Below are 14,277 nucleotides of genomic sequence, written 5' to 3'. Positions count from 1 at the left end.
GGACCTCTTTGATGATTCATGATAAGTGGGATAAGGAGTTATTATCTTGGTGGGCCTGTGACTTCCTTATTGCCGCCCTCCTTTGGAGGTACCAATGGTTTTAGCGGTAATGAGCATGTGGAAAGACTTTGGGGACCATAGGTAAATCTTTACGATTGTCCGCTGAGCAATGTTAACCCTTACCCTCTAGCTTGAATCATGAAGGAGATGAAAGGCAAGAGGCTATGTGAAAATTGAGGTTTCATGCAAAGAGAGAGAAGTGCAGTTTTTGTGGTCCAATACCCAAGTTTCAACCTCATCACTCGGGTGTTGGTTTCTTAAATTGATCATATGGCTAGGAAGCTCTTTCTATGCTTTCCACTCATGTAACTAATTTCTTAATCCCTTACTTCATTGATGATCAGAATTTCTCCCAAAGTTGCTAATTTTTAGGCGAATTTTGGCAGTTTTATAGTCTTGCAGTAAAATGCTCATAACTTTTCGCTCGGTTGCCCGTTTTTGAAAGTTTTTATATAGACGCGAAGCTCTCTTCAAGCTCTACGCATCTATATAATCGTCTCTTACACTTTTATTAAAGGCACTCAATGTAAAATTCCTTTACAAGAAAGGTGAGATCCAAGTGAAAATACAAGGGCAAATCTTTGCCAATTGGCTATTTTTTGGGGTTTTTTCTCAAAAACATTCACTCGGCATCTTAAAATATTCGCCCAAATTTTGGCCGTTTTGAAGGGTTTGAGAAGATATTCGCCCAATTTTGGACATTTTTTGAAAACATTTTCCCCATTTTAGGTTTCCTATCCGTTATCCCTTAAACCATAGCCTAATTTATTTATTTATCCAACGGTGCACACACCAAAGCTAGGTCAAATTTTAATTTATTTTTTGCAAGTGCTATCAACATTCTTGTCCATGCTACTCGCCCTAGGGTAAAATCCATTCATTCAAAACCTTATTTTTCCTTAAATTTTATCATTAACAAGGTGCTTCTTCACATATTCTTATGCGCACATAGGCTTATGGACACCTATATATGAGTCACAATTTAATTTTTCTACGCGATGCACTTGGTCAATAAATTTATATTTAGCTTGGCATTACTCTTTTAATTTTCCTAAACCATTTACCCCATCTTTAGGCATCCTTAGCATAATGTGGTGTGCACGTACACACATAGTGCATTTGTCTACATGTGTGTAAAAGTATTATTTTTTTTACCTTGTTAATTTTCTAGGGCATATAAACCTTAGCATTTGCGAACAAATTTGATATTTTCAACTAAATAGAAAATTTCCAAATCTTTTTGCCTACCTAAGATGATGTTTTTTTTGCAAATGTAGATCCTCTCTTAACACATTTTCCTTCACTTCTTTAGCATTATATAATGTTACCAATTTTGAGTCAAAATTTCGTTTGATAATTTGTTTTTACATGGGTAGGAGGGATCTTACATTCTCCCCTACTTAGGCATTGAGATGTTCTCATCTCATGGAATGGGAATAGTCTTTGCGTCGATCCCTCGTCGATCCTCAACTTTTTTCCAAGTTACATATTCAACAAGGAAAAACTTCCACTTAACTAAATATTCCCTGAGAATCCTGTTTTGGAAGGGATTTTCTTGAATATTTAGGATTTATTGAGCTGCTAGTTCCATTCATCCTTGTGATGGCATGATGATTTAATTTTCCTCCAAGATGTGCTCAAGGTTCAGTGATACTCCTTTAGTAGGCTAGCATAAAAAATGTGGTGAACCTTAAGATCCGGAGGGAGCAGCAACTCATAAGCCTGATCTCCAATCTTATTCATGATAATATAAGGCTACATTATCTTGGTGACAATTTCTTGTACTTTTCCAAGGATAAGGAACTTTTGTTGGGTTGTACACAAAGAAAAATCATATCAGCTTCCTCGAATTCTCAACTTAACCTCTTTTGGCTTGCATATTGCTTTTACCTATCCTAAATAGCTTTGATATCTTTTCTTATGGACTGCATCTTATTGTCCATTTCATCAAGAATTTGCCTTGAAACTTCTAACCTAATCACAGGATTAGACCAATTCAAGGGCGTAAGGCAATCTTGCATTCTTGACCATGTAGACCTTTGAAAAGACTCATGCCAATACTTCGATGATAAGAAGCATTGTAAGGAAATTCCACAAGATGAAGGAAATTTAACCATCTTTTTGGCTCCCATCCTCAATAAGGTGGGCTCCCAGAACTCATAAGCTTATGAAGTTTTCCAATACCATCATTTCAAAATAAGTACGGGTAGAGGAAAGGCTAGTGAAGAATGGGGTGGGGGAGGTTGTGGGTTTGTATCCCACCTTTATGATGCACATTTGGCATACAAAGAATGACCCCCATACAAGCAACATGCAAGGGGTGGCCTTTTACGAGGAGGACAAAAGACCCCCCCTTCCTCCAAAATTGAAACATATATCCTTCCTGACTTAGAGGACTCCAAATAGAGTGTTTAGGTCAGGAATGAAATTGACCGAGGCGAATAACTACATGCAATGTCCGTTCGATAGATAAATAGTAAGATCTTCAAATGTAAAGTGGATCGGCATGTTGCAAGTACTTTTGTGTTAGAATGTAGCATTTTTTTTATGTAATTTAATAATACCCATACCTCCATTGTTATTCCCTCGAGGAAAGTAATTATTATTCATTTAAATATATTAAGTGATGATTACTTATATAAAATACAAAAAAGCAGTTGATGTAATTTGATAACTACCATACCTTGATTATTATTCCTTGGAGGAAAGGAATTATTATTTATTTGAGCATATTGAGTGATTTCTACTTATGTAAACTACAAAAAAGCATTTGATGTAAATTGGTTGTTTAAGCTTCATCGGCTTACAACCTTTTTATGTAATTAGATAATTACCATACCTTGATTATTATTCCCTTAGGAAAGTAATTAGTATTCATTTGAACATATTGAGTATGTAAAATACAAAAAAGCGATTGTTGGCTAATTGCAGCCTTCGTTCCGCTTGGCAAATTAGAGGCCGACATGCACCACGACACGTTCGAGGTGAGCTTATAAAGGAAGGAAGAGATAGCAATCATCAAGCAGCACACGAATTAATCAGCAAGGTATAGAAGGAAGAAGAAGAAGAAGAAGCAAGGTATGCAAGCCATGCGTCGACGGGAGCGAACGGTAAGACAAGGAGTACGCGTAATTATAGCACTTAGTATAATAATTACGAGAGTTTGTAGCTTAATCATCAGAGCCCTTGCTCCACTCGATTTGTCTGCTAATTTTGGAACTATTTAATCAAGATCTCTGCGTCGTCGTGCAGATGAGAATTGCAAGAGGATGGCGCTAATAAGCTTCAAAAAGCTCTTTTGTGTTGAGATTCTATATATAGTCGTTAGATGAGATCCTAAGGTCTTTCTGGATGATTTTTGCATTTATTCAAGCTGCGTGGATCACTTGGAAAAGTTGAGGTTGGCCTTGCAGAGTATTGATTATGCAAAAGGGTGTCTTAATCCTGGGAAATGCTGCTTTTTGGCACGAAGGAAGGTGGTTCTCTTGGGACATGTTATCTCAGAAGAAGGCATAGAGATGGATCCTGAGAAGGTGCAGGCAATTGGCCCTCCCACCACCTACCAATGTACGGGAGGTAAGGAGGATTTTGGGTAAAACAAAGTATTACCAACGCTTTGTTGACATGTTCTCTGAGAAGATGTATCCTATAAATCTGTTAACAAAGAAGAATGTTTCTTTCCAATGGGGGCCCGATCAAATTCAATCTTTTTGTTTGCTCAAGGAATGCATGAGTCAAAGTCCAATTGTTCAGCCTCCTAGTAGGTGGGGGGAGGACTTTTATGTGAACCCAAGTGTCTCATCACATTCAGTACTCTTGCAAAAGGGAGAACAAGGGCATATGCAACCAGTGTATTATGCAAGCCGACAACCGAGGAGAGGTATGGTGAAATGGAGAAAGGTGGTTTGTCTCTTATTTTTGCGGTAAAGAAGTTCAGGTCATACTTGTTACCTCGCCCTTTTTTCTTCCTCACATCTCAACCTTCTTAACAATTCTTGGTCTGTAAACCCAATCCTGCAAGAGGGAAGTTTGCAAAGTGGATTTGTGAGCTTCAAGAATTCTCTTTCACTTTCATTACAGAAAACACCACTAGGGCCTCTCTTGCAGATTTGCTTACAAGGAAGGAAGAGGAAGAAGGAACAGGAGCAAAGGAAGAAGTATATGAAGATTTGGAAACACCACCAACTGCTTTCACTATGCATTTTGATGGAGCCTTTAGCTCTTCCAGGCAATATGGGGCTGGGGGGATAGTTTTATTTGATCCAGGAGGAAAAGAGGTATGATGGCCGTGTGGAGAAACAGCTAGATAAGAAGTTTCTTCAACGCTGGGAAGGCCCCTTCAGGATAAAGCAAAAGTTCAAAAATAACACCTATCTTCTAGAGGATGCAAGTGGCCAGGAGGTTCCCGGACGTGCCAATGAGTACCGGCGGCGGCTAGAGATATTTTACCCTCAAGCACCATGGCCAGCAGATCCCCAAGGCAAGCATGGAGGATCTGCTGGGGGGGAAAGATGTGACATGAAAAATTGATATCTCTCATTTTCAATTTTGGGCATATTTTGATGGTTTCGCAATGGTAATAAGGTGGAAGCTTGTCCAAGAAGATTGCGGCGCCCACAATGGAATAATGGCGTGGTGATGCGGCGGCTTGGCGGCTACCCGGATAACAACATTCTATCTTCAAATATAATGGTTTTACTTGATTTAGGGTGCACACATTGTAAATGCCACAAGTATGCTTGATAAATACTTTGGTATGGTAGACAGGCTAGTGATGTGGAAAATAAAAGTGGGCCTTCATGCTCACATGGATTTTAATTGTATTATTAATATGGTATTCACCATAAGGCTACAAGTTGGGGAGTGTGGAAGGCATGTGGAGGAGTGTGTGTAGGTGCATAATTGGGAAAGATTCTTCTAGAATGCCTACATGGAAGAGGAGAATTCCGCCATGTGTAAGTGGGATCTCCACCTACATGCCACTTAGACTTGGCTATTATCTCATCACACTCTCAAAGTCAAAAAGTCTTCAATTTAACAATCAATAGAAGACTTAGCCTAAGAGGACAATTGATGGTGACATCTACCCTTATGTCACTGAAGGGTTGAAGATTTTTATGTTGTAATTTGTAACAATGGAAGAGAGGGTGATTCTCCACCTATAAAAGGAGTCCTCCTCTCCCTTTCAAATCAAGGAATGAGCCTCCTCAATTGAGCATTTTGTGTCATTGCCATTCTCTTATCTTTCAAACCCCTATTCAAACACTCTCTTTACATGTGAATGTCTCATTTAGCATTAGCTCCTCATGCTTAACCCAATTTTGGACCTCTTTGATGATTCATGATAAGTGGGATAAGGAGTTATTATCTTGGTGGGCCTGTGACTTCTCAAGGTAGCCCTTGCCTTATTGCCGCCCTCCTTTGGAGGTACCAATGGTTTTAGCGGTAATGAGCATGTGGAAAGACTTTGGGGACCATAGGTAAATCTTTACGATTGTCCGCTGAGCAATGTTAACCCTTACCCTCTAGCTTGAATCATGAAGGAGATGAAAGGCAAGAGGCTATGTGAAAATTGAGGTTTCATGCAAAGAGAGAGAAGTGCAGTTTTTGTGGTCCAATACCCAAGTTTCAACCTCATCACTCGGGTGTTGGTTTCTTAAATTGATCGTATGGCTAGGAAGCTCTTTCTATGCTTTCCACTCATGTAACTAATTTCTTAATCCCTTACTTCATTGATGATCAGAATTTCTCCCAAAGTTGCTAATTTTTAGGCGAATTTTGGCAGTTTTATAGTCTTGCAGTAAAATGCTCATAACTTTTCGCTCGGTTGCCCGTTTTTGAAAGTTTTTATATAGACGCGAAGCTCTCTTCAAGCTCTACGCATCTATATAATCGTCTCTTACACTTTTATTAAAGGCACTCAATGTAAAATTCCTTTACAAGAAAGGTGAGATCCAAGTGAAAATACAAGGGCAAATCTTTGCCAATTGGCTATTTTTTGGGGTTTTTTCTCAAAAACATTCACTCGGCATCTTAAAATATTCGCCCAAATTTTGGCCGTTTTGAAGGGTTTGAGAAGATATTCGCCCAATTTCGGACATTTTTTGAAAACATTTTCCCCATTTTAGGTTTCCTATCCGTTATCCCTTAAACCATAGCCTAATTTATTTATTTATCCAACGGTGCACACACCAAAGCTAGGTCAAATTTTAATTTATTTTTTGCAAGTGCTATCAACATTCTTGTCCATGCTACTCGCCCTAGGGTAAAATCCATTCATTCAAAACCTTATTTTTCCTTAAATTTTATCATTAACAAGGTGCTTCTTCACATATTCTTATGCGCACATAGGCTTATGGACACCTATATATGAGTCACAATTTAATTTTTCTACGCGATGCACTTGGTCAATAAATTTATATTTAGCTTGGCATTACTCTTTTAATTTTCCTAAACCATTTACCCCATCTTTAGGCATCCTTAGCATACTGTGGTGTGCACGTACACACATAGTGCATTTGTCTACATGTGTGTAAAAGTATTATTTTTTTACCTTGTTAATTTTCTAGGGCATATAAACCTTAGCATTTGCGAACAAATTTGATATTTTCAACTAAATAGAAAATTTCCAAATCTTTTTGCCTACCTAAGATGATGTTTTTTTTGCAAATGTAGATCCTCTCTTAACACATTTTCCTTTACTTCTTTAGCATTATATAATGTTACCAATTTTGAGTCAAAATTTCGTTTGATAATTTGTTTTTACATGGGTAGGAGGGATCTTACATTCTCCCCTACTTAGGCATTGAGATGTTCTCATCTCATGGAATGGGAATAGTCTTTGCGTCGATCCCTCGTCGATCCTCAACTTTTTTCCAAGTTACATATTCAACAAGGAAAAACTTCCACTTAACTAAATATTCCCTGAGAATCCTGTTTTGGAAGGGATTTTCTTGAATATTTAGGATTTATTGAGCTGCTAGTTCCATTCATCCTTGTGATGGCATGATGATTTAATTTTCCTCCAAGATGTGCTCAAGGTTCAGTGATACTCCTTTAGTAGGCTAGCATAAAAAATGTGGTGAACCTTAAGATCCGGAGGGAGCAGCAACTCATAAGCCTGATCTCCAATCTTATTCATGATAATATAAGGCTACATTATCTTGGTGACAATTTCTTGTACTTTTCCAAGGATAAGGAACTTTTGTTGGGTTGTACACAAAGAAAAATCATATCAGCTTCCTCGAATTCTCAACTTAACCTCGTTTGGCTTGCATATTGCTTTTACCTATCCTAAATAGCTTTGATATCTTTTCTTATGGACTGCATCTTATTGTCCATTTCATCAAGAATTTGCCTTGAAACTTCTAACCTAATCACAGGATTAGACCAATTCAAGGGCGTAAGGCAATCTTGCATTCTTGACCATGTAGACCTTTGAAAAGACTCATGCCAATACTTCGATGATAAGAAGCATTGTAAGGAAATTCCACAAGATGAAGGAAATTTAACCATCTTTTTGGCTCCCATCCTCAATAAGGTGGGCTCCCAGAACTCATAAGCTTATGAAGTTTTCCAATACCATCATTTCAAAATAAGTACGGGTAGAGGAAAGGCTAGTGAAGAATGGGGTGGGGGAGGTTGTGGGTTTGTATCCCACCTTTATGATGCACATTTGGCATACAAAGAATGACCCCCATACAAGCAACATGCAAGGGGTGGCCTTTTACGAGGAGGACAAAAGACCCCCCCTTCCTCCAAAATTGAAACATATATCCTTCCTGACTTAGAGGACTCCAAATAGAGTGTTTAGGTCAGGAATGAAATTGACCGAGGCGAATAACTACATGCAATGTCTGTTCGATAGATAAATAGTAAGATCTTCAAATGTAAAGTGGATCGGCATGTTGCAAGTACTTTTGTGTTAGAATGTAGCATTTTTTTAATGTAATTTAATAATACCCATACCTCCATTGTTATTCCCTCGAGGAAAGTAATTATTATTCATTTAAATATATTAAGTGATGATTACTTATATAAAATACAAAAAAGCAGTTGATGTAATTTGATAACTACCATACCTTGATTATTATTCCTTGGAGGAAAGGAATTATTATTTATTTGAGCATATTGAGTGATTTCTACTTATGTAAACTACAAAAAAGCATTTGATGTAAATTGGTTGTTTAAGCTTCATCGGCTTACAACCTTTTTATGTAATTAGATAATTACCATACCTTGATTATTATTCCCTTAGGAAAGTAATTAGTATTCATTTGAACATATTAAGTATGTAAAATACAAAAAAGCGATTGTTGGCTAATTGCAGCCTTCGTTCCGCTTGGCAAATTAGAGGCCGACATGCACCACGACACGTTCGAGGTGAGCTTATAAAGGAAGGAAGAGATAGCAATCATCAAGCAGCACACGAATTAATCAGCAAGGTATAGAAGGAAGAAGAAGAAGAAGAAGCAAGGTATGCAAGCCATGCGTCGACGGGAGCGAACGGTAAGACAAGGAGTACGCGTAATTATAGCACTTAGTATAATAATTACGAGAGTTTGTAGCTTAATCATCAGAGCCCTTGCTCCACTCGATTTGTCTGCTAATTTTGGAACTATTTAATCAAGATCTCTGCGTCGTCGTGCAGATGAGAATTGCAAGAGGATGGCGCTAATAAGCTTCAAAAAGCTCTTTTGTGTTGAGATTCTATATATAGTCGTTAGATGAGATCCTAAGGTCTTTCTGGATGATTTTTGCATTTATTCAAGCTGCGTGGATCACTTGGAAAAGTTGAGGTTGGCCTTGCAGAGTATTGATTATGCAAAAGGGTGTCTTAATCCTGGGAAATGCTGCTTTTTGGCACGAAGGAAGGTGGTTCTCTTGGGACATGTTATCTCAGAAGAAGGCATAGAGATGGATCCTGAGAAGGTGCAGGCAATTGGCCCTCCCACCACCTACCAATGTACGGGAGGTAAGGAGGATTTTGGGTAAAACAAAGTATTACCAACGCTTTGTTGACATGTTCTCTGAGAAGATGTATCCTATAAATCTGTTAACAAAGAAGAATGTTTCTTTCCAATGGGGGCCCGATCAAATTCAATCTTTTTGTTTGCTCAAGGAATGCATGAGTCAAAGTCCAATTGTTCAGCCTCCTAGTAGGTGGGGGGAGGACTTTTATGTGAACCCAAGTGTCTCATCACATTCAGTACTCTTGCAAAAGGGAGAACAAGGGCATATGCAACCAGTGTATTATGCAAGCCGACAACCGAGGAGAGGTATGGTGAAATGGAGAAAGGTGGTTTGTCTCTTATTTTTGCGGTAAAGAAGTTCAGGTCATACTTGTTACCTCGCCCTTTTTTCTTCCTCACATCTCAACCTTCTTAACAATTCTTGGTCTGTAAACCCAATCCTGCAAGAGGGAAGTTTGCAAAGTGGATTTGTGAGCTTCAAGAATTCTCTTTCACTTTCATTACAGAAAACACCACTAGGGCCTCTCTTGCAGATTTGCTTATAAGGAAGGAAGAGGAAGAAGGAACAGGAGCAAAGGAAGAAGTATATGAAGATTTGGAAACACCACCAACTACTTTCACTATGCATTTTGATGGAGCCTTTAGCTCTTCCAGGCAATATGGGGCTGGGGGGATAGTTTTATTTGATCCAGGAGGAAAAGAGGTATGATGGCCGTGTGGAGAAACAGCTAGATAAGAAGTTTCTTCAACGCTGGGAAGGCCCCTTCAGGATAAAGCAAAAGTTCAAAAATAACACCTATCTTCTAGAGGATGCAAGTGGCCAGGAGGTTCCCGGACGTGCCAATGAGTACCGGCGGCGGCTAGAGATATTTTACCCTCAAGCACCATGGCCAGCAGATCCCCAAGGCAAGCATGGAGGATCTGCTGGGGGGGAAAGATGTGACGTGAAAAATTGATATCTCTCATTTTCAATTTTGGGCATATTTTGATGGTTTCGCAATGGTAATAAGGTGGAAGCTTGTCCAAGAAGATTGCGGCGCCCACAATGGAATAACGGCGTGGTGATGCGGCGGCTTGGCGGCTACCCGGATAACAACATTCTATCTTCAAATATAATGGTTTTACTTGATTTAGGGTGCACACATTGTAAATGCCACAAGTATGCTTGATAAATACTTTGGTATGGTAGACAGGCTAGTGATGTGGAAAATAAAAGTGGGCCTTCATGCTCACATGGATTTTAATTGTATTATTAATATGGTATTCACCATAAGGCTACAAGTTGGGGAGTGTGGAAGGCATGTGGAGGAGTGTGTGTAGGTGCATAATTGGGAAAGATTCTTCTAGAATGCCTACATGGAAGAGGAGAATTCCGCCATGTGTAAGTGGGATCTCCACCTACATGCCACTTAGACTTGGCTATTATCTCATCACACTCTCAAAGTCAAAAAGTCTTCAATTTAATAATCAATAGAAGACTTAGCCTAAGAGGACAATTGATGGTGACATCTACCCTTATGTCACTGAAGGGTTGAAGATTTTTATGTTGTAATTTGTAACAATGGAAGAGAGGGTGATTCTCCACCTATAAAAGGAGTCCTCCTCTCCCTTTCAAATCAAGGAATGAGCCTCCTCAATTGAGCATTTTGTGTCATTGCCATTCTCTTATCTTTCAAACCCCTATTTAAACACTCTCTTTACATGTGAATGTCTCATTTAGCATTAGCTCCTCATGCTTAACCCAATTTTGGACCTCTTTGATGATTCATGATAAGTGGGATAAGGAGTTATTATCTTGGTGGGCCTGTGACTTCTCAAGGTAGCCCTTGCCTTATTGCCGCCCTCCTTTGGAGGTACCAATGGTTTTAGCGGTAATGAGCATGTGGAAAGACTTTGGGGACCATAGGTAAATCTTTACGATTGTCCGCTGAGCAATGTTAACCCTTACCCTCTAGCTTGAATCATGAAGGAGATGAAAGGCAAGAGGCTATGTGAAAATTGAGGTTTCATGCAAAGAGAGAGAAGTGCAGTTTTTGTGGTCCAATACCCAAGTTTCAACCTCATCACTCGGGTGTTGGTTTCTTAAATTGATCGTATGGCTAGGAAGCTCTTTCTATGCTTTCCACTCATGTAACTAATTTCTTAATCCCTTACTTCATTGATGATCAGAATTTCTCCCAAAGTTGCTAATTTTTAGGCGAATTTTGGCAGTTTTATAGTCTTGCAGTAAAATGCTCATAACTTTTCGCTCGGTTGCCCGTTTTTGAAAGTTTTTATATAGACGCGAAGCTCTCTTCAAGCTCTACGCATCTATATAATCGTCTCTTACACTTTTATTAAAGGCACTCAATGTAAAATTCCTTTACAAGAAAGGTGAGATCCAAGTGAAAATACAAGGGCAAATCTTTGCCAATTGGCTATTTTTTGGGGTTTTTTCTCAAAAACATTCACTCGGCATCTTAAAATATTCGCCCAAATTTTGGCCGTTTTGAAGGGTTTGAGAAGATATTCGCCCAATTTTGGACATTTTTTGAAAACATTTTCCCCATTTTAGGTTTCCTATCCGTTATCCCTTAAACCATAGCCTAATTTATTTATTTATCCAACGGTGCACACACCAAAGCTAGGTCAAATTTTAATTTATTTTTTGCAAGTGCTATCAACATTCTTGTCCATGCTACTCGCCCTAGGGTAAAATCCATTCATTCAAAACCTTATTTTTCCTTAAATTTTATCATTAACAAGGTGCTTCTTCACATATTCTTATGCGCACATAGGCTTATGGACACCTATATATGAGTCACAATTTAATTTTTCTACGCGATGCACTTGGTCAATAAATTTATATTTAGCTTGGCATTACTCTTTTAATTTTCCTAAACCATTTACCCCATCTTTAGGCATCCTTAGCATAATGTGGTGTGCACGTACACACATAGTGCATTTGTCTACATGTGTGTAAAAGTATTATTTTTTTACCTTGTTAATTTTCTAGGGCATATAAACCTTAGCATTTGCGAACAAATTTGATATTTTCAACTAAATAGAAAATTTCCAAATCTTTTTGCCTACCTAAGATGATGTTTTTTTTGCAAATGTAGATCCTCTCTTAACACATTTTCCTTCACTTCTTTAGCATTATATAATGTTACCAATTTTGAGTCAAAATTTCGTTTGATAATTTGTTTTTACATGGGTAGGAGGGATCTTACATTCTCCCCTACTTAGGCATTGAGATGTTCTCATCTCATGGAATGGGAATAGTCTTTGCGTCGATCCCTCGTCGATCCTCAACTTTTTTCCAAGTTACATATTCAACAAGGAAAAACTTCCACTTAACTAAATATTCCCTGAGAATCCTGTTTTGGAAGGGATTTTCTTGAATATTTAGGATTTATTGAGCTGCTAGTTCCATTCATCCTTGTGATGGCATGATGATTTAATTTTCCTCCAAGATGTGCTCAAGGTTCAGTGATACTCCTTTAGTAGGCTAGCATAAAAAATGTGGTGAACCTTAAGATCCGGAGGGAGCAGCAACTCATAAGCCTGATCTCCAATCTTATTCATGATAATATAAGGCTACATTATCTTGGTGACAATTTCTTGTACTTTTCCAAGGATAAGGAACTTTTGTTGGGTTGTACACAAAGAAAAATCATATCAGCTTCCTGGAATTCTCAACTTAACCTCTTTTGGCTTGCATATTGCTTTTACCTATCCTAAATAGCTTTGATATCTTTTCTTATGGACTGCATCTTATTGTCCATTTCATCAAGAATTTGCCTTGAAACTTCTAACCTAATCACAGGATTAGACCAATTCAAGGGCGTAAGGCAATCTTGCATTCTTGACCATGTAGACCTTTGAAAAGACTCATGCCAATACTTCGATGATAAGAAGCATTGTAAGGAAATTCCACAAGATGAAGGAAATTTAACCATCTTTTTGGCTCCCATCCTCAATAAGGTGGGCTCCCAGAACTCATAAGCTTATGAAGTTTTCCAATACCATCATTTCAAAATAAGTACGGGTAGAGGAAAGGCTAGTGAAGAATGGGGTGGGGGAGGTTGTGGGTTTGTATCCCACCTTTATGATGCACATTTGGCATACAAAGAATGACCCCCATACAAGCAACATGCAAGGGGTGGCCTTTTACGAGGAGGACAAAAGACCCCCCCTTCCTCCAAAATTGAAACATATATCCTTCCTGACTTAGAGGACTCCAAATAGAGTGTTTAGGTCAGGAATGAAATTGACCGAGGCGAATAACTACATGCAATGTCCGTTCGATAGATAAATAGTAAGATCTTCAAATGTAAAGTGGATCGGCATGTTGCAAGTACTTTTGTGTTAGAATGTAGCATTTTTTTTATGTAATTTAATAATACCCATACCTCCATTGTTATTCCCTCGAGGAAAGTAATTATTATTCATTTAAATATATTAAGTGATGATTACTTATATAAAATACAAAAAAGCAGTTGATGTAATTTGATAACTACCATACCTTGATTATTATTCCTTGGAGGAAAGGAATTATTATTTATTTGAGCATATTGAGTGATTTCTACTTATGTAAACTACAAAAAAGCATTTGATGTAAATTGGTTGTTTAAGCTTCATCGGCTTACAACCTTTTTATGTAATTAGATAATTACCATACCTTGATTATTATTCCCTTAGGAAAGTAATTAGTATTCATTTGAACATATTGAGTATGTAAAATACAAAAAAGCGATTGTTGGCTAATTGCAGCCTTCGTTCCGCTTGGCAAATTAGAGGCCGACATGCACCACGACACGTTCGAGGTGAGCTTATAAAGGAAGGAAGAGATAGCAATCATCAAGTAGCACACGAATTAATCAGCAAGGTATAGAGGTCATACTTGTTACCTCGCCCTTTTTTCTTCCTCACATCTCAACCTTCTTAACAATTCTTGGTCTGTAAACCCAATCCTGCAAGAGGGAAGTTTGCAAAGTGGATTTGTGAGCTTCAAGAATTCTCTTTCACTTTCATTACAGAAAACACCACTAGGGCCTCTCTTGCAGATTTGCTTACAAGGAAGGAAGAGGAAGAAGGAACAGGAGCAAAGGAAGAAGTATATGAAGATTTGGAAACACCACCAACTACTTTCACTATGCATTTTGATGGAGCCTTTAGCTCTTCCAGGCAATATGGGGCTGGGGGGATAGTTTTATTTGATCCAGGAGGAAAAGAGGTATGATGGCCGTGTGGAGAAACAGCT

Source organism: Cibotium barometz, chromosome 45 (assembly GCF_041138505.1).
Source record: "Cibotium barometz isolate CiBa-2024 chromosome 45, ASM4113850v1, whole genome shotgun sequence".
NCBI classification, from domain to species: domain Eukaryota; kingdom Viridiplantae; phylum Streptophyta; class Polypodiopsida; order Cyatheales; family Cibotiaceae; genus Cibotium; species Cibotium barometz.
The sequence above is the reverse complement of the archived record's forward strand: the minus strand, read 5'-3'. Positions refer to the sequence as shown.